Source organism: Camelus dromedarius, chromosome 13, assembly GCF_036321535.1.
Source record: "Camelus dromedarius isolate mCamDro1 chromosome 13, mCamDro1.pat, whole genome shotgun sequence".
NCBI lineage: Eukaryota > Metazoa > Chordata > Mammalia > Artiodactyla > Camelidae > Camelus > Camelus dromedarius.
Genome location: NC_087448.1, coordinates 55,986,159 through 56,004,787, shown reverse-complemented (window position 1 = coordinate 56,004,787; position 18,629 = coordinate 55,986,159).

Sequence of the window (18,629 nt, the reverse complement as noted above, 5' to 3'; positions counted from 1 at the left end):
ATGAAAACCCAGACAGTGTTCTGCAGTTTCACATACATTACATTTTCCAGAAATGTCACGACTCTGTGAATTGAGGAAAGCTTGCACTTTGTTTTGTTTGGAGCTTTAGCGTGAGCTCTTCACCATTGTAGAAAATCTCATCTCTGACCTCACCAAGCCTGCAGCGTTGAAGTTGTTGAAAAGACGCAGGAAAACACTGTGGGAGGTGCCTTTGTGGCCACGTTATTTCTTCTGTGTTTAGGTGCAAGAATTTGTCAGCTTTGTTACCATGATTGTGCCTGAGCATTTATGATGGAAATAGAGATTCTGTTACTACATTTACCTTCCGTTTATTTATTCCTTATCTCTTAGCTACAGCATTATATTGATTTTCTCTCAAGACTATGTGGGCAGGTAGATTCTATTTCTGATTTTCATTTCTTGATGTAAATGGACATTATAAAATATGTGTTATATAAAACAAGAGGTGAGTTGCTGTTTGGAGCCCCTCCTACAGGAGGAGATAGTTGGGTAGAGGAAAAGATAAGTGAGGGGCCAGTCTTGGGGGAGCCAGGTGGAATGAAAATGGGGGACCCTAAATCAGAAGTCCTACGTCATGACAGCCGGAAGGTTCATCTTGCTGTCTGGTCAACGAGGTCTGTTCCTTCGAGGTAGTGTGCTGTCTTATCCTATGTGGATCTTGGCTTCTACCATGTCCTGAGAGCCCAGGGTGAATCAATAGGAAACATTCTCCAGAAAGTAATTTGTTCTGCCAGCGGCATGTGGAAGCAGTTTCCCTGTGTTCCCTAAATCCTGGGTGTTGGATGCTCTGAGCATCTTCACAGTGTCTGAAGAGCTGGACTGTCTTCCTGGTACATCTTCCCCACTGTCTGTGTGGAGGGTCCTGGAGCTTGGGCTCCTGCTGGGAGGCCTTCCTGGGCCGCAGCTGCAGGCCCATGTCTGCATCTTTGCTGCCCAGGTCTGCTGCTTGGCTGCCTGAAATCCAGCTAATGGCCTTAGTGGAGAGAAAATAATGCCCTTTGTGTGCCTGACGGTTATCACTGTCATCTTTTCTCATCCTTCCTCCGTTTCCTGGCCAGAGTATCTTCAACAGTCCATGGCCCCCTTATTTCCTGTGTTCCATTGCACTTACTTAATAATCAGTTTGCCAGTTATAGTCTGGCCTAATTATAGCTGTTCCACGTGGTTGTAACCAGAGTGTACATACATGTCTGTATTCTGGTTTGTTTCATTTAAGTCTGTACAGAAAATTACACTGCCTTATCCCTACATAGTCTCCAATAAAAACTTTTGTGTTGGCTTCATAATTATACTACATCAGGAAGAAATATTATGATTTACTCCCAAAATAATGCTGAACTAAAGATTTTGCGAGTTAAGTTTTTCTCTTCATTTGGATTATTTCCATTGTCTAGATTGGCAGAGTTGGGATTTCTGGGACAGAAGAAATGAGCAGTTTCTGGCTTGCTCAGATCTTACAATTTGTCATCATGTGGTACTATGAGTTATGCCTTGATTTTACACGCTAGATTTTTCTTTTCCTTTTTTTTTTCTTTTATAGGCTGTCTGGCCCCCCAGCTTCCAGGCCCCAAACACCCATGTTTGGAGTTCCTCAGCCTTTCAGAGAGGAGGTGGTGGCTGAATGTACTGTCCCCAGAGCAGTAGGGAAAGGCTTCCAGGTGCCACGGAGACTGGGGAGTGGAGGAAACAATTCCACTCTTGAGGACTTTGAGGTAATGGTTGTAATGACTATGATATTGGTAGCTACCATTTACTGAGTTCCTTCATGTTAGGCGTTTAATAATCTCATTTCCTCCTCACGACCACCCTGCCAGGTAGGCACTGTTCTCACCATTTTGTTAAGAAAAAGCAGAGGGTCAGAGAGACACAGTAACTGTGTTCAGCAGCAGGTTCCAGAACATCAAGCCACAAGTGGCTGAAAGTAGGTTTTCTTACGATCTCATGGAAGGAGGGAGGTGGCTCCAGGTTGATTTGACAGCTCAGCAGTGTCATCGAGGACCCAATCTCTTTCCACGTGGATGCTTTGGTATCATCAGCTTGTGGGCGATGTTTGCTTTCCTTGGGGCAGCAACACCAAGCTACTCACGCACAGAGCTGAATTCAAAAGCAGGAGGGAGGGAAAGGCGGCAGTCTTCTTGTACATTTGTGTGCAGGTGTGTGTGTATTTATTTTATCAGGAAGCCAATATTCCCCCAAAGCCTCCCAGTCAATTTTCTCTAATATCTCATCTTCCAAGAGAATGAAATTACTTGGCTTGGCCAGGCAGGTTTCACCTCTGAACAAACTGTCTCCATCTCTGATAGCTGAATACAGTTGCATTCTTCTTAGCAAGAAGAAAGTTAGATGGGCAACAGTGTCTGCCGTGTTTCCCTGACATCCCACGGTAGAAGGTTGTCTTCTTACAGCACAGTGCTCTCTTCCAAGACCTCTGTCTTTTAACATGAGTTAACACTGTGTGTGTCTATGTGTCTGTCTGTGTCCCCATGGGCGTGTCCCAGGTACTCATAATTTGTTACTTGTGTAGCCTAGTCATCAAATCTGAAAGTAAGAAATCAGAGGAAATGCTGCAGTGATCCTTGCTTGCTTCTTGCAAACAAGAGACAGGGCAGAACAGTGAGGCTGAATCAGTGAGGCACCATCATAAGTTAGAAAGAAGGCAGGCTGAAGAACTAGGAGATCTGGATTCTAGCCCCAGACCTGCTACTTTCTATCTGCGTTACCTTGGCTAAGTTATTTGATCTTTCTAAACCTCAATTTTCTAATCTGTAAAGCAAGAAGGTTGGACCAGGTCATCTCTAAATTTCGTTCAGCTCTAATGTTCTGTAGATACAATGCAATTTTTATTAAGCAGCTATGAGCTACACTCTGTATAGTCTATCACAGTATTTGTTTAAAAACTATTCAAAAAGTATCTGCATGCCACATCAATGGGAGAGGTCAACTATTCATGTATATGAAGACTAGGACATCATGTAACAGAATTAGATACAGAATATTATAATATTGCAGGTTATTTTTAAATGTTTTTATTTTTTAAATTGAAATATAGTCAGTTTACAATGTTGTGTCAATTTCTGGTGTACAGCATAATGTTTCAGTCGTACATATACATACATATATTCCTTTTCACATTCTTTTTCACTATAGATTATTACAAGATATTGAATACAGTTCCCTGTGCTATACAGAAGAAACTTGTTATTTATCTATTTTATATATAGTAGTTAATATCTGCAAATCTCGAACTCCCAATTTTTCCATTCCCACTCCTTTTCCCCCCAGTAACCATGTTTGTTTTTTATGTCTGTGAGTCTGTTTCTGTTTTGTAAATAAGTTCAGTTGTGTCTTCCTTTTTAATTTTATTTAGATTCCACATATGAGTGATATCATGTGGTATTTTTCTTCCTCTTTCTGGCTTACTTCACTTAAAATGATGATCTCCATATCAATCCATGTTGCTGCAAATGGCATTATTTTATTCTTTTTTATGGCTGAGTAGTATTCCATTATATAAATATACCACAGTTTCTTTATCCAGTCATTTTCTCAATGGACATTTAGGTTGTTTCCATATCTTGGCTATTGTATATAGCACTGTTATGAACATTGGGGTATGTGTATCTTTTTGAATTAGAGTTCCCTCCAGACATATGCCCAGGTGTGGGATTGTTGGATCATATGGTAAGTCTATTTTTAGTCTCTTGAGGAATCTCCATACTGTTTTCCATAGTGGCTACACCGAACTAAATTCCTACCAACACCGTAGGAGGGTTCCCTTTTCTCCACATCCTCTCTAGCATTTATCATTTGTGGACTTTTGAATAGTGGCCCTTCTGACTAGTATAAAGTGATAATTCATTGTAGTTTTGATTTGCATTTCTCTAATAATTAGCAATATTGACAAGCATTTTTTCATGTGCCTCTTGGCCATTTGTATGCATTCATTGGAGGATTGCTTGTTTAGGTCTTTTGTCCATTTTTGGATTTGTTTGTTTGTTTTTTTGTTATTAAGTTGTATGAGCTATTTATATATTCTGGAAATGAAACCTTTGTTAGTCACATCATTTGCAAATATTTTCTCCCTTTCCATTAAATGCCTTTATTTTGCATTACAAATTGTACTTCCAATTATTATCACTCTAAGTAGCTTGCATTTTACATTTACAGCACAGCTCATCTTCCAGAACTTTTCTGCTGTTTCTAGTTTCCATTTGATTGGAAACACCATCTCTTTATAACCGAGTAAGGAATATGGCAAAGCTGGGGGAAATTTTTTTGCCTTTCTCTTTTCACTTTCTCTCTCCTTCTGAACAGAAATAGTATCTTGGCAGTGGATCTCTGTTGCTTAACACACACACACACACACACACACACACACACACACACACACACACACACACAGGAAAAGGAAACGACAGTGGATGCTCTGCTTTCTGAAACAGTGTGAGAAAGAGCTGAAGAATGTTAGCTTTGCACTGAAGCTCCTTCAGCTGCTGCTTTTACAGCATTTGTAGGAGGTTTCCTGACACTTAGGGGCCGGAGACTGCCTGCTGAAAATATGCAGGAGGGGGAATGTGGAAGCCAAGACAAACGTGTGTGATGAGCTCCAGCCGTGCCTCAAAACAGGAGCTGATGACTGGGAGCCTTCACTGTTTTCCTTCCAAGGTTGTTTCAGTATGCAAAGTGGGTCCCTGGCAGCAGCTGCTGTTCAATCAGCCACATTTCCTGAACTGGATCGTGTATTTTTAGTTGGCAGGAAAAAACCCGCTTGATTAGGAAGGCGGGTGGAAGGTCACTTCACGGTTAGAAACTCAGATCAGCACTTGAGACTTCCCCACGTTTCCCGGATGAGTTCCTGTCACTCTGGGCAGCGACCAGCAAAGTGTTTACTTCATTCTCTTCTTTTTAATAAAAAAAAATTGCATAAGTAATGGTGAATATATGTTTCTGTATGAGAGTCAGACAATTTAAAAGTCTACAGGGTGATATTCCTAAATTCACCCTCCAAATCACTAGTCCCCTCCTCGGGTAACCGTAATCCACAGTTTGATTTACATTTTTACAATTATCTTCCTATAATATACTTACATATTTTGGAGCACACGTATATTTTATTATTTTATTGGTTGTTTTTATTTGGTTAGGTCTTTTAATGTAATTGTGATGGCTGTCACTGACTGACTTCATTTAGCAGTGTTTGTGTGATCTCTCCATGTTAGTATATATAGGTTCACTGAATTATTTTTTGTTGTTATTTTTTAAAAGAATTTATTAAATACTGAGAAGGCCATAAGATGTATACTACTAAAATGTTTACAGATGAAATTATGTGATCCTGAGATTTGCTTGTAAATCATCTGTCAAAGGTGAAGAAGTAGCTTGGGATTTGGCCATAAATTGATAATTATGGAAGCGAGGTAGACTAGGGGTGCACTATAGCAGGGTTTCCATTTTGCATACATTTGAAAATTTCCATAGTAAAATATAATAAGAGGCATAAACTATTCCAGTTACCCAAACCTCTGATTTTGCTGTAGCTCACAGGCTTCTGGGGCTCCTATGCTTTGTCACATTTCACAATTTGTTCTGCAAAAATTCAAAAGTTGCCTTCTCTGGAAGCCTCACTGCCTTGGCAGATCCAAGGTGCCTTTGTTTTACCCTCACTACACTTTGTATATACAACCCCGAACACACACAACACACATACATCCTCACACAATCAAAGGACACATCTTATTAAACTGAGATTTTAAAAAGGAGCTATCACTGTACTCGGTACCTAGTCTGGATCATCCATGATATCTTCATTAGTTTATTTATTCCATCTAACAGCTCTGGGAAGATATTTTGGTCCCCATTTATAGATAAAGAAACTGAGGCTGAAAGAGATTGAGGAACTTGCCCCATCTTAGTTTTTTTCTTTTTTATTCTCAGTCAAATGTCAAATCATTTCTCAACAACTATATTTTTATAAATACATGTGAAGAGTGATCAATACAAAAACAGAAGCAAGCACAAATCTCTAAGAAGGAACGTTATCGCTGTTAGATGAGACTCCCAGGAGAAGATGAACTGTAGCGTCTCTGAGTCAGGCTGAATTTAGCTTCCTTGGGACTTCGGCAGGAGCCCTTTCTGGGGCAGTCAGTGGGCAAGGCCCTGACAGTCTTAGGAAGCACAGAGCTCACTTCGGGGGCAGCTGGCCCAGTCCAGCACTGGTTACCCATGGTCAATAGGAATGGACTGCTCTGTATTTTTAGCTCTCAGGAGCCGACAAATGAGAATACTTCTTGGGGTAAAGGGAGTATTCTCAGCTGATCCTGGCCGTAGGGCATGCAGAGGAGGGGAGAACCTTCATCAATACATGTTCAAGGCCAGCTGAATACAGATAAGAATCTGAGCCAGGGTGGCCTGGGAGTATTTTCCTCCAGGGAACGAGTGTGTGATGACAGCGATGTAGCTCGGTGATAACAGCCCTCACTGCGTCAGTCTGTTAAGTCATCCTACCTCAATTTCAACTGCTTGTTCTCCACATGGTATGCACATTCTTTGAGATTCCCTTGACCTCTCTCCTGTGTTGGATCCTCCGCTTTTGGATTCCAGGTTATCCTCTTTCTTGGGTCACTCTGTTACCTTGGTGGAGCTCATCTCCAGTAGCTTTTTGTTCTTTTTTTTTTTAATGGAGGTACTGGGGATTGAACCCAGGGCCTCATGCATGCTAAGCATGCAGCTCTACCACTGAGCTATACTCCTCCACCCTCCAGTAGCTTTTTAGATGCATAAGAGGTACGTTTTTTGAGACCTTGGATCTCTGAAAATGTCTTTATTTCACTCTAGCAAACGATTGATAGTTTGGCTTTGGGTGTGAAAGTCCAGGATGGAAATTATGTCCTCTTAGAACTTTGGAGGCATTGCTCTTTTGTGTTCTGGCTTCCACTGTGGCTGTTGAGAATCTAAAACCAGACTCTTGATCCATTGAATATGACTTTTTTTCTCTCTGGAAATTCATAAAATCTTTTCTTTGTTCCAGGAATTCTGAGATTTCATAATCAGGTGTCTTGATGTGAGTCTGTTTTCATCCATCATGTTGGAAACTTAGCGGGCCCTTTACTCTGCTGCTTACTGCTAGGAGTACATTACCTTCAGTTCCGGGACATCTTGAATTCTCCTCCCCATGTTTTATGTTTTCCCTTGCCGGAAATCCTATATTTGGTTGCTGAGCTCTGACTTATTCTCCAATTCAAAAAATATTATCTTTCCTTTCTTACACCTTTGCCTTTTCGCTCAACTTTCTGGAAGATTTCCTCAACATTATCTTTTAACCCTTCCATTACATTTTTCATTTCATCTATGATTTTTTCCCCCCAAGGGCTCTATTTTGTCTCTGAATTTTTAAAATAGCATGCTTATTTTATAGCATCTCTTTGAGTTTCCACAGAACCAAGTAGAATGACAGTAGGAGGCCCTGAATCAGAAGACAAATGCAGTTAACAGCCAGATGGGTCATGTTCTGATTTTTCAGGTTAGTGGAGTCTGTCTCCTTCACGGTGGCATGCAGTCTACTTTCCATCATGGAGCCTGCCAGCCTGCTCCTACCTGGATCCTGCCTGCCACCTTGGAACAGAATGCTGTCTTGTCAATGTGTGTGATGATTGCATGGGGGTGGAGGGGGCAGGTGAAGGAGCACAAAACACTCACCAATGTAGCCCATGTGGTGGGCTATAAAATAAGTGTGACCATAGTGGAATTAAGGTAGTAATAGATAGTGAAAGATACCTGGACACCCCCTCAGATATTTTGAAATTAAATACTACACTTCTAAATAACCCATAGATCAAAGAAGAAATTGCAGAGGGTATTAGAAAATATTTTGAGCTGAATGAAAATGGAAATACAGCCTCTCAAAATTTGTGGGTTACAGCAAAAGCCCTGAGAAACTCATACACTTCAGTACTTATATTAGAAAAGACGAAAGATATAAAATCAATTATCTATGTACCAATCTCAAAATGAGAGAAAAAAGAAAAGCTAACTAAATAAAAAATAAGTAGAAGAAATAAAATAATCAAAATAAAAATGGAAATCAATTAAATGGAAAAAATACAGAAAATTGTTGATCTTAAAGATTAATGAAATTTCGTAAACTGCTGATAAGTGATTAAGCAAAAAGAGAAGATTATGAAGAATAAAAAAAGACATCATTATAAATTTTAGACATTAAGAAAACTGACAAGGAGGATATTATGGACAACCTTTTACTGATAAAATCAACAACTTAGATGAATTGAATAAATACTATTTAATGAGTAAGCTATCTTTTTTTTCCTGGCTAACTTGAAATTCACCTTTATTGTACACTAATTCATATATTGACATGTAGGTGCGGGTTTGAATGTTTCTGCCTTCTATATTACATTTCATTATTGGTTTGCTCCCAGAGCAAGTGCTCCAGGGAACAAGTGGGAAGCTGCATCCCTCACCTCTTCTGACCCAGCCACAGAAGTCACATCGGCCACTTCCACTGCACTTTATTGCTGACAAGCAAATTATAAGCCCACTCAGATTCAAAAAGAGGATACACAGACTCCATCTTTCCGTGGGAGGGGTAAAGAGTTTGTGGCTATTTAAAAAAAATCCACGCTTTCTTTAGTGGCAGTGCTTCTAATGTTTTCATTAAGTATAAAATTTAGTGTAGGTTTTGCACAAATGTCCTTTTTAATAAAAAATTTGAGGACCTCTCAGATTAGATTATGGGCAAATAAAAAGAAACGAGTTGTCATTTGTTTTTCTCAAAGACAAATTAGTATAATTCATGGAGAATAATTTTTTACTGAGGTATAGTCAGTTTACAATGTATCAATTTGTGTCAATCTGTACAGCACAATGTTTCAGTCATACATATACATACATATTTTTTTCATATTCTTTTTCGGTATAGGTTACTACAAGATATTGAATATAGTTCTCTCTGCTCTACAGTGGGACCTTGTTGTTTATCTATTTTATATATGGTAGTTAGGATCTGCAAATCTCGAATTCCCAATTTATCCCTTCCCATCCCCTTTTCCCACTGGTAACCATAAGTTTGTTTTCTATATATGTGAGTATGTTTCTATTTTGTAAATAATTTCATCTGAGTCTTTTTTTTTAGATTTCACCTATAAGTGAAATCATATAATTTTTTTTCTCTTTCTGTCCGACTTCACTTAGAACAACGATCTCCAGGTTCATCCATGTTCCTGCAATGGCATTACTTTATTCTTTTTTATGGCTGAGTAGTATCCCATTGTATAAATACACCACAACTTCATTATTCAGCCATCTGCCGAGGGACATTTAGGGTGTTTCCATGTCTTGGCTGTTGCATATAGTGCTGCGTGAACATTGGGGTGCATGTATCTTTTCAAATTAGAGTTCCCTCCAAATATATACCCAGGAATGGGATTGCTGGATCATATGGTAAGTCTATTTTTAGTTTTTTGAGGAATCTCCATACTGTTTTCCATAATGGCTACACCAAACTACATTGCCACCAACAGTGTATATGTTGTTAAAAGTCTAGGAACTGGTGAACTCTGTATAAATTATTATTCTCCTTCTTCCTATGGGTGTTTTATGCATATTTGAACAGTCCTTGGATATCCCTACTGCATGACTGGGAATTCTGCCTTCTAATCTGGCTCATTGATTCACTTCTGAGTGGACTGAGATAAATCCTACTAATTGTTGAATTTGTTTCCTTGTTTGTAAAGCACTGAAGTAATCCTCTTGTGAAAGTACCTGGGCCACATTTTAAAAGATGATCACCTCTGTAGCAGGATCAGAAAAAATTGCAATAATTTTAGAATTAGATGAAGAAATGTATCTCAAAATTAAAAAGTACTTAAACCTATAGAATTTACCATAGCTGGGTGTGAATTTCTTATCAAAGGCAGTATCACATCCAGGTTGGTTAGTAAATAAATGAGAGGCAAATACAGTTAATGAGACTACATTTAACAGATGTTAGGATCTGCCACATGGTGGCAGACTTAACTCTGCATTGTGCTGCTTCTTCAAGAACCGAATCTTAATGCCTGGCTTTAACTACGTCAAACCACATCTTTTAGGTTAACTTTTAAAAAGGATGACATAAGTTACAAGTTTGTCAAGATTATATTTTCTTATAATGTCCTTTGAACTATCTAATACTTTCAATGGCACATTCTACCTCTAGATCCCAATTTCTTCTGAATTAAAATGATGGGTTTGGATTACTTGCAGTTCTAAAATTGTCATACCACTCTTATAACTAAAAGAAAGCCTAAATATCCTTCTTCAGTAACAAGCATTTCAGTCATACTACAGGTAACTTGATAAGGAATATAGTTTTTGAGTTAGATTGCCTAGGTTTGAATTTGAATCCTGCCATTTATTAACTGTGAGTTTTAGGTAAGGGACTTCGCCTATCAAAATTCCAGTTTCCTCATCTGTAAAGTGGTATGTTATAGTACACATCCTATGGGGTTGTTAGGATTAAGTGGGGGAAAAAATGTATGTGTGGCAGAGACTTTTTCTTGGGCAGTCAGCCAAATCACATTTCACATCTTCACCTGCAGTTGGTTGTGGCCATATGACTGAATTCTGGCCAGTGGGATGTGAGAGGAAGAGACACATCCTACTCCTTCGCTCAGCTCAGCTCACAAAAATCTCCTCTGTGAATTTCCCTGTTCCTTCACCTTCTGCACTTTCAATGTAAGTGGGATCCTTTCCAACCAGGATGTCTTAGAAGCCTTTGACTAAATATATGTTAAACATGGTGGGAAAAAGTCTTTCAGGAATGGAAGGAAATTTGGTCCCCAAATCATGGCGTGGAGGAGAGCTTTATACCTATTAGGAGTACTGGTTTTGGACTTTATGTGAGTGAGAAATAAACTTCACTTAAGCTACTGAGATTCTGGGGTTTATCTATTTATCTATTATGGCAACTAGCATTAACTAAAATAGCATGTAAAGCACTTAGCACAATACCTGCTTAATTAATGATAGATATTAAGGTCATGACTCTTAATAATACAAACCGAGAGCCTAAAAACTCTGAACTCTGAACAAGCAATAGTATGGAGATCCCTTCTGCAGCATATGAGATATGCCCCCCTACTTCTTTTTTAAGCTGGAGAAAATCTAGGAAATAAAGTTGTGTGAAGAAGTAGTAAAAATCTGAGCAATTCATGTATGTAAATTTTAAAATATTTTGTATTTATATTGGCTACATTTGGTGGGGAATTTAACAGAATATAAAAGAAGGAAAATCAAATGAAAATGTAAATTGGTGTTATCTTTAAAATAATATCTTTTTTTAATTGAGGTATAGTTGATGTATAATATCATATGTTTCAGATGTACAACATAGTGATTCACAATTTTTAAAGGTTATATTCCATTTATAGTTATAAAATATTGCCTATATGCCCTGTATTGTACTCTATATCCCTGTCACTTATTTATTTTATACACAGTAGTTTGTCCCTCTTCATCCTCTACCTCTATCTTGCCCCTCCCCCGTCCCTCTTCTCACCGGTAACCACTAGTTTGTTCTCTACAGCTGTGTAAAATAGTATTTTAAATTATTTCTTCCCTGTGATGGCTTTGGTCACGGTTAATGATTCATTCAATGATTTCTCTCAGTATTTCACACAATGCTTATTTTTCTTTCTTGAAAATGTCTTCTTTCTTGGCTCCAACACTTTATGATTTTTTTGCATTTTTGCTCACGTCTATTCCCTGTTTTCTCTAATAAAATTCTACCTCTCTTAAAGCCCAGATCAAATTTCATATATTTAGTCAGAGACTTCTAAGACATCCTGGTTGGAAAGAATCCCACTTACACTGAACTGTAACGTTTAGACAATCCACAGCTCTTAACCATGTGCTGTCTTTCATCCGAGGGTTTACTTTTGGGTGAGTTTGTATAGCTTGCTTCTCCCTAATTAGATTGTAAAATACCTGATGAGAGAGAGGCTTTTTTTTTTTTTTTTGTATTGCCCTCAGAAAAGAGCAGAGTTCTGTGTAAATAGTTATTGATACTTGATTCATTGGTTTAAAAGCCCCAAGTATATGAGACTTCCCCTAACATTTTAATATCTATCTTTCATTGTGTTTTATAAGAATGAAGAACAACCACTGAATAATGATTTATAGGCGGGGGACAGTAGTGTCGTGGCAGAGGTGGTATTTTATGGTCAGTGGTTTCTGTCAGAGGAAATTTACAAAGAATAAATTGGTGCCTGATACTACATACTGAAGTGAGGACAATTTTATCAGTACTACCAGTTAAACTTATTTTGGTTTTTTTGTTGGTCCTTTATCCTAACTATTCATTTCGTTCTTTCTTTTTTGCATATTTTCTTAAGATGTTTTCCTTAAAAATATTAAAAATTATAGGTGAATTTTTAAATATTTTATATGCAACATCATAAGGACCTTAAATGTTTAACTCTGAATCTTGCCTTTCATCTTCAGTTCGATGCTGTATAATGTCCTAATCTCGTCCTGTGTTTGTGCTCTAAACATTAATAATTTTGTTTAGTTAGTGTTTAGATTTACCAATGTATCTACTAATTTCTTTGCTCATTGTTGATTCTTGCATTCTAATCCTTCCTCCTGGGTTTATTTTTCCTCTTTCTGCAAGGGTCTGTGAGTGGAAGATTCTCTTAGTCTTGGTTTTAAAATGTCTTTATATTATCCTCACCTTTGAATGTTAGTTTACTGGATAGAGGGTTCTAGATTAACAGATATTTCCCATCATCATTTTGCAGATATTATTTCCTTATCCTCTGGCATCTGTTTGTGATAAAATACCACCTTTGTCCATATAGTGTTTCTTTGTAGGTAATGTGACTTTCAGGCCCATCCCTAACATTTGTAGAACTCAGGACAAAACTACAAGTGGAGGCCCACATATCAAATGTCTAAAAATTCATAAGTTAAAATTCAAGCTAACAACTTGTTAAGTAAAATATGTTCTATTCTCATGTCTTGACAAAGGTAGCTTAAATACAGCTTTTTAATAACCTGGATGGCCACTCCTTGAATTTAGGATTCTGGGAATCCTTGGTGATCCATATTGGAACTTGACGTGGCAGGGAGAGATTACCATCCTGGTCCCTGTAACAGAGTTCCTCCCTCATCTTTTCCAATCCCAGCTTCATCCCACATTGCACAGAGCTTCACACACAAGCCTGGGGACCCTCCACTTCCAAGCCCTACAACAGCCCCTCCCTGGCCACCCCGTGGCATGCCGTCTGTCCTTGGGGGGATGGACATAAGGGAGAGGTCCATGTAGGGCCTAGCAGTGGGCTGGGAATTCCAGGGTCTTGGGCACCTGGAACATGGTTGAGAGGGAAGGGGCAAACTTTGGGTGGGTGTGTTTCTTGATGCTGCAGTAACCTCCTTAATGGTTTTCTCCTATCCAGTCTGTTTTCCACACTATCAGAGAATTTTTCAAAAATGCAAATCCCAGCATTTTACTCTCTTGCTTAAAAACCCTTTAAAGGTCTCCAGCGCATTTGAAACAAAATCCTTTAAAGGGACTACAGATCTCTGGGTGGTACGTCAACATACTAAGCTCTTCAGGAAGAGCCTTTATCCAAGATGCTTCTCTTTTAAAACACTCTCCTACCTGCTCTTCTCACGACTGACTTCTATCTATCGTGTAGTTCTTGGCTTAAATGTTACCTCCCCTCCAAGTACACCTTCCCTGTATTTGCTATCGCTGCATCTTGCTCATTTCCTTCCCAGTACAGATCCCAAATTTATTTTACTTGTTAATTATCTTCTCCTCCAAACTGTAATCTGCCCTAGAGAGACTGTCACAGATAAGGTTTCCTGGGAAGTCAACTCTGGGATCAAGATGAGCACATAGAAAGTTTATTCAGGAGGCCTCTAATCAACACCTGTTAAACAAAAGAAAGCAGGCCTGAACATCAGTTGAGCATCAGTGACTTGGAGCAAACCAGCTCTCTTCAGCTGGCGCAGTTCCTAAGAGGGCTGCCAGCTGTGGTCTGGTCAGGGCAGCATCGCATCCAGGATGGTATATACCTTGCGCCACTCAGATCCACTTTCTTCACGTGAGTCCTGGGAGTAGCTCCTTCATGATGCTGGGGTGCCGTTTTTCCTGGGGACGCGTATAAAAGGAAGGTTAGTAAGATGGAGTGCACCCCCACCCGCAGCTGCAGCTGGTCTTAAAGCTGCATCCTGTATTCATGCCCTCCCTCCTCTGCTGGTCCTTTCTAGATTCTCCTCACCGTCAGTTAGCACCTCTGAAGGTTTAAGTAACTTACCTGGTGGAGTGACTCAGACTCTCAAAATCGATGAGTTCTAGTTACTGTTTACCATGGCTTCTCAGGCTGCACCTACCATTCTTGTCCACTTGCCATCAAAATTGCACAAGACAGTACTAAAAGACATCTGAATTTATTATCTGGGTGCCAAACACATGCCTCTCTGCCTCCATTGTGTAGTAGTAACCCTACTGCCTCTTGCTGATGAGTCAATTACCCCCACCAGGATCTTACTCTTGCCTGCTGGTCCTTGACATGAGGGGCCCAGTGTGCCTGGAAGGTGGTGTAGCTTCAAGTTCAATGCAGGCTCTTGCTGTGTTCCCTGATAGAAATGTTCCTCCTCTGGGAACCAAGACCTTTAAACCTGTGGTTATAGTTGGGAGAATGAAAACCACAAGTTCCCCAAGTGGGTCACCAGAATTGATGGTGAAAAGGGACACTCCTACTTCCACACCTTGAAGAGAGCAAACTCATCTCATTTCCAGGTATTCTCCCACTGGGGATTCAGCATCATATAGTGGTGATTGTTTTAGAGCCTTACTGTGTCCTGAAGGGTAGCACTTTATCCTCTCAGGGTATCATCTCCAAGCTGGAAGTTCAGCGAGGCTTTCAACAGGCTGTTCCACTGCTTATTAGGCCAATAGCTGCTGGGTGTTATGCCATGTGATAGGTCCAGTGGATTCCATGGTCAAGTGCCCACTGCTACCTCTCCTTTGCTATTAAATGGGTTCCCTGTTCCGATTCCATATTTAAGAAGCTCTTTCATCTGACAAAGGACACGGAAGCTATTCTAAACAGGCTGTACTGGATCACTTTTATGCATAAAAGTGATGTTATGTGGGAGTGATATTGACAGTATGAGAGGTCCAGTCTCACTCTTGGTCTAGAGAGCAAAGTCGACTCATCTCCTTATGCCACCGGTTCAGCATGACATCCGCCTCAGCACAGGTGAAGACATGGATCAGCAGAGTGACCTGCTTTAGCCAGGGCTAAGATCCTTGTTTGTTTATTTAACGTGCTTGCATGGTGAGCAAAGGGAATCCATCTGGTTCCTGGGGAGAGGGAAAAAAGGAATTAGAATTCTTTCCCAAGTCTCCATGACCACTTTTCTCAATCTTTCCTCCCACCCCTGTTTTATGCCACGTTTATTTATACCAACTCTACGAGCAGAAATTATCTCCAAAGGAGTTTTTCAATAATGATTGAGGTTGTAAAACTTACGATGACTGATCACGTTTACCTGTTTGGTTAAGTGAATTGAAATTCACGGTGGAATCTCCCCCTGGGTAGATTCTATATTTTTTTACACTTGCAAAAGCCTGAAAGTTATGTCATTCTCAATTCTCAGAAATAATGATATTGTTTTTGAGACTGTCAGACAGATTTCCTGACTGTATATTACATAAACAGGTGAGCAATTTTATATAGTGATCTAAACGTTTCCTATTTAGCCATTATAAGGGTTGGTGGTTCTCTAGCTTATTTCTCCCAATCTTGACCAACCCCATGAGGAAAGAAGGGGCAGAGAAGAAAAGGTGAAGATAAGCTGAGTGCTGTCAGCTGTTTTCATTCTCTCAGGAGAAATAATATTTCAGTCTTTTGAGGAAGTAACTGAAATCCCTATTAATTTTGCTTGCCCAATACCAAGAACTTTCCGGTGACCCATGAAAAACACATCTGCCCGGAGGAACTTGAGAAGATTTTCTTGGCAAAGACAATTGTGTAAGAGGTTCAGTCAATCAGGAGTTAGACAGTCCAGCTGAAGGAAGTGGGGAAGGATTGGCTGACCCACACCTGCCCCGAGTGACACTCAGAGGAAGAAGAGCACAGTGGAGGGAAAGGAGTAAACAAAAGACAATGTTCTCATTTTCCTTTTACTGAGAAATTAACTTTTGAAATGAAATTCTGAAGCCTCCAAGAGTGATTAGAATTGTTCTCCTGTGTCCCACCCCACCTTAAACCTTACAATAACTGTGTTTCATTAGGTTCTTGAGAGATACTTTTTACCAGCATTGTCCTGTATTAATGTGGACATTAAGAGTGGTTCTCCCCCTTCCCCATCCCTGGAGGCAGAGCCCAGTTTCTTTCTTTTTTCTTTTCTTTTTTCCTTTTTTTAATTGAAGTATAGTCAGTTACAATGTGTCAATTTCTGGTGTACAGCACAATGCCAGTTTCTTTCCCAAAGTACTGCTTGAAACTTGAGCTCTTTTGCCCTATAGAAAAAGTTTAGGGGGTTCTAAAATAATCCTTTGGAACAAGTAATTTTGCTGTTTTTTAAATAGCTATTATAGAGAGCTTTTGCAGCTGGAAAAACAAGTGAAAAAAAATCACCTAGCACTAGTCCACAGGATAACTTTAGGTGAAAAGCCAATGATTTGTCTAATGGAAAGTTACTCAATCCAATAAACAATACTAATACTAATAAATATTTAATTTTTAAAAGTGTATTAACGTTAAGCTAATTAGGTTTCCTTTGTTCCAGTTGTAAATGAGGTCAAGTCCAGCCATACAGAGTTACTTGCTTTTCTTAAATAAATTGTTTAATACTTTTGAACTTACTGCTCTCTCTTCTGAAGGGTCTTTTTGCCCCTTCGTCATCTAACTACTACTACTTGTCCACCAAATTCACCTTCCCAGGAAGTTTTTCCCTAACCCCTTGTTTCATTTGTGGTCCCTCGTTTGTGTTCACTTAGTATTCTCTATCGTACTTTTCATCCTGTCCTGGAATAACCAGGCTACACATTCCTTGAGATCAGCAACCAGGTCTGACTCAACTTTTCATCCTCCAAGATGCTCCGGATACAGCATCTGGCACATGTTAAGCAGTGAATGCTCCGGAAATATTTGATCATGCAAATCCCAAGCCCCCATTTTTCCCTCAGACGAACATGTTTTGCATAAGTAATTTTGATCAGGTTGGAGCCTAAAAAAAACTGACTTTAGTTTCTTTGAGAAAAGTAGGCCTCTTTTAGTGAATTCACTGAACTGCTACTACCTTGGTCAAACTACTTCATTCAGTGGATAATGAGGATCTTCAACATGGACCCTCATTCCGTGAATACTGAGGGCACTGAAATAAGCTCAGAAGTCCCACTTTAAACAGTTTATAATGTAGGGAAGAAGATAGGGATAGACAACTTACTTCTCACAGGAAATGAATAGTACATTTCCGGGCAATGTGAGATTTATATCAGAATATGTACAGGGTCCTGGAAATCAGGGAATAAGTTACACGTGGCACCACCTGAATGAACTTCAGTTGCTCATGCTGTTGAATCAGGGGGAGGATACCAGGAAGGAAGACAAGAGTAGGTGGTATTTGACCTGGATTTTGAAAGATGAGTAGGAGAAATGATGTATACCTTGGGGCGTTGTTAAGGATAACCAACACTTGACAGTGGTTAAAGCAGCAAGAACTGACTTTATTCAGGAACTATTCCAATAGGGGAAAAGAAACCTCTCTACAAACTAGGCTCAACTCCCCTATTGCAATTATTTCTTATCAAAATCTGTTTTTACTGCTGTAACTACTGTCCAGGTCTGGTTTTCTTTATGGAAGAAGAGGGTAGTGATTCAAGGCATTTCAGACAGAGGCGGAGAGTGAACAAACGCAAAGAGGAGTAAAGTAACTTAGAGAAAATGTAAGTAATCCAAAGAAAGTTGAGTAGTCAAGAAAAATAGAAATTCTCTGCAGCCAGGGTCCTGAGCAGTGTGTTGAGCAAGTGCTGGAAGATGAGGAAAAGTATGCTTTTTTAGTAGATTAGCTGAGCTGTTTGGGGATACTTAGAAAATGATATGTTTTCCTATTTAAACGGGAAAAGTATGTTTGAACAAGATTGCTCGGAAAGTTATGCCTAGAATTTGGGACTTTATCCTGCGGCGCCAACTGGGAGTTTCCAGAGAGCAGTGCAGTATTTTAGAAAGATGACTGTAGTCTCAATAGATGATGGGCTGGATGGAGCTACAGGAAGCATCCCCACTCCCAGCCTCAGTTTATTCATTTATAATAAAAAAAAAAATGGGTCATTTGCCGTCTTAGGTCCCTTCCGATCTTAACAGCCTGCTGCCGAAGTACCGCTGCCTTCCTTTCATTACCTGAGCCCTGTGCCTCACTCCCTCCTTCCTTCTGATCTTGGTCCAGTTCCCACCTTCTCTATCCCTCGGCTTTATTTAGGTGCTTTTTGACCGGTAGGTAGGTGGGTATGGGGAGTCGGGGGCGAGGGGAGGAAACGTCTCTGGAGTATAACGAATCTCTCCTCCGAGGCTCCTTGTCCCCACAGCACCACCTGA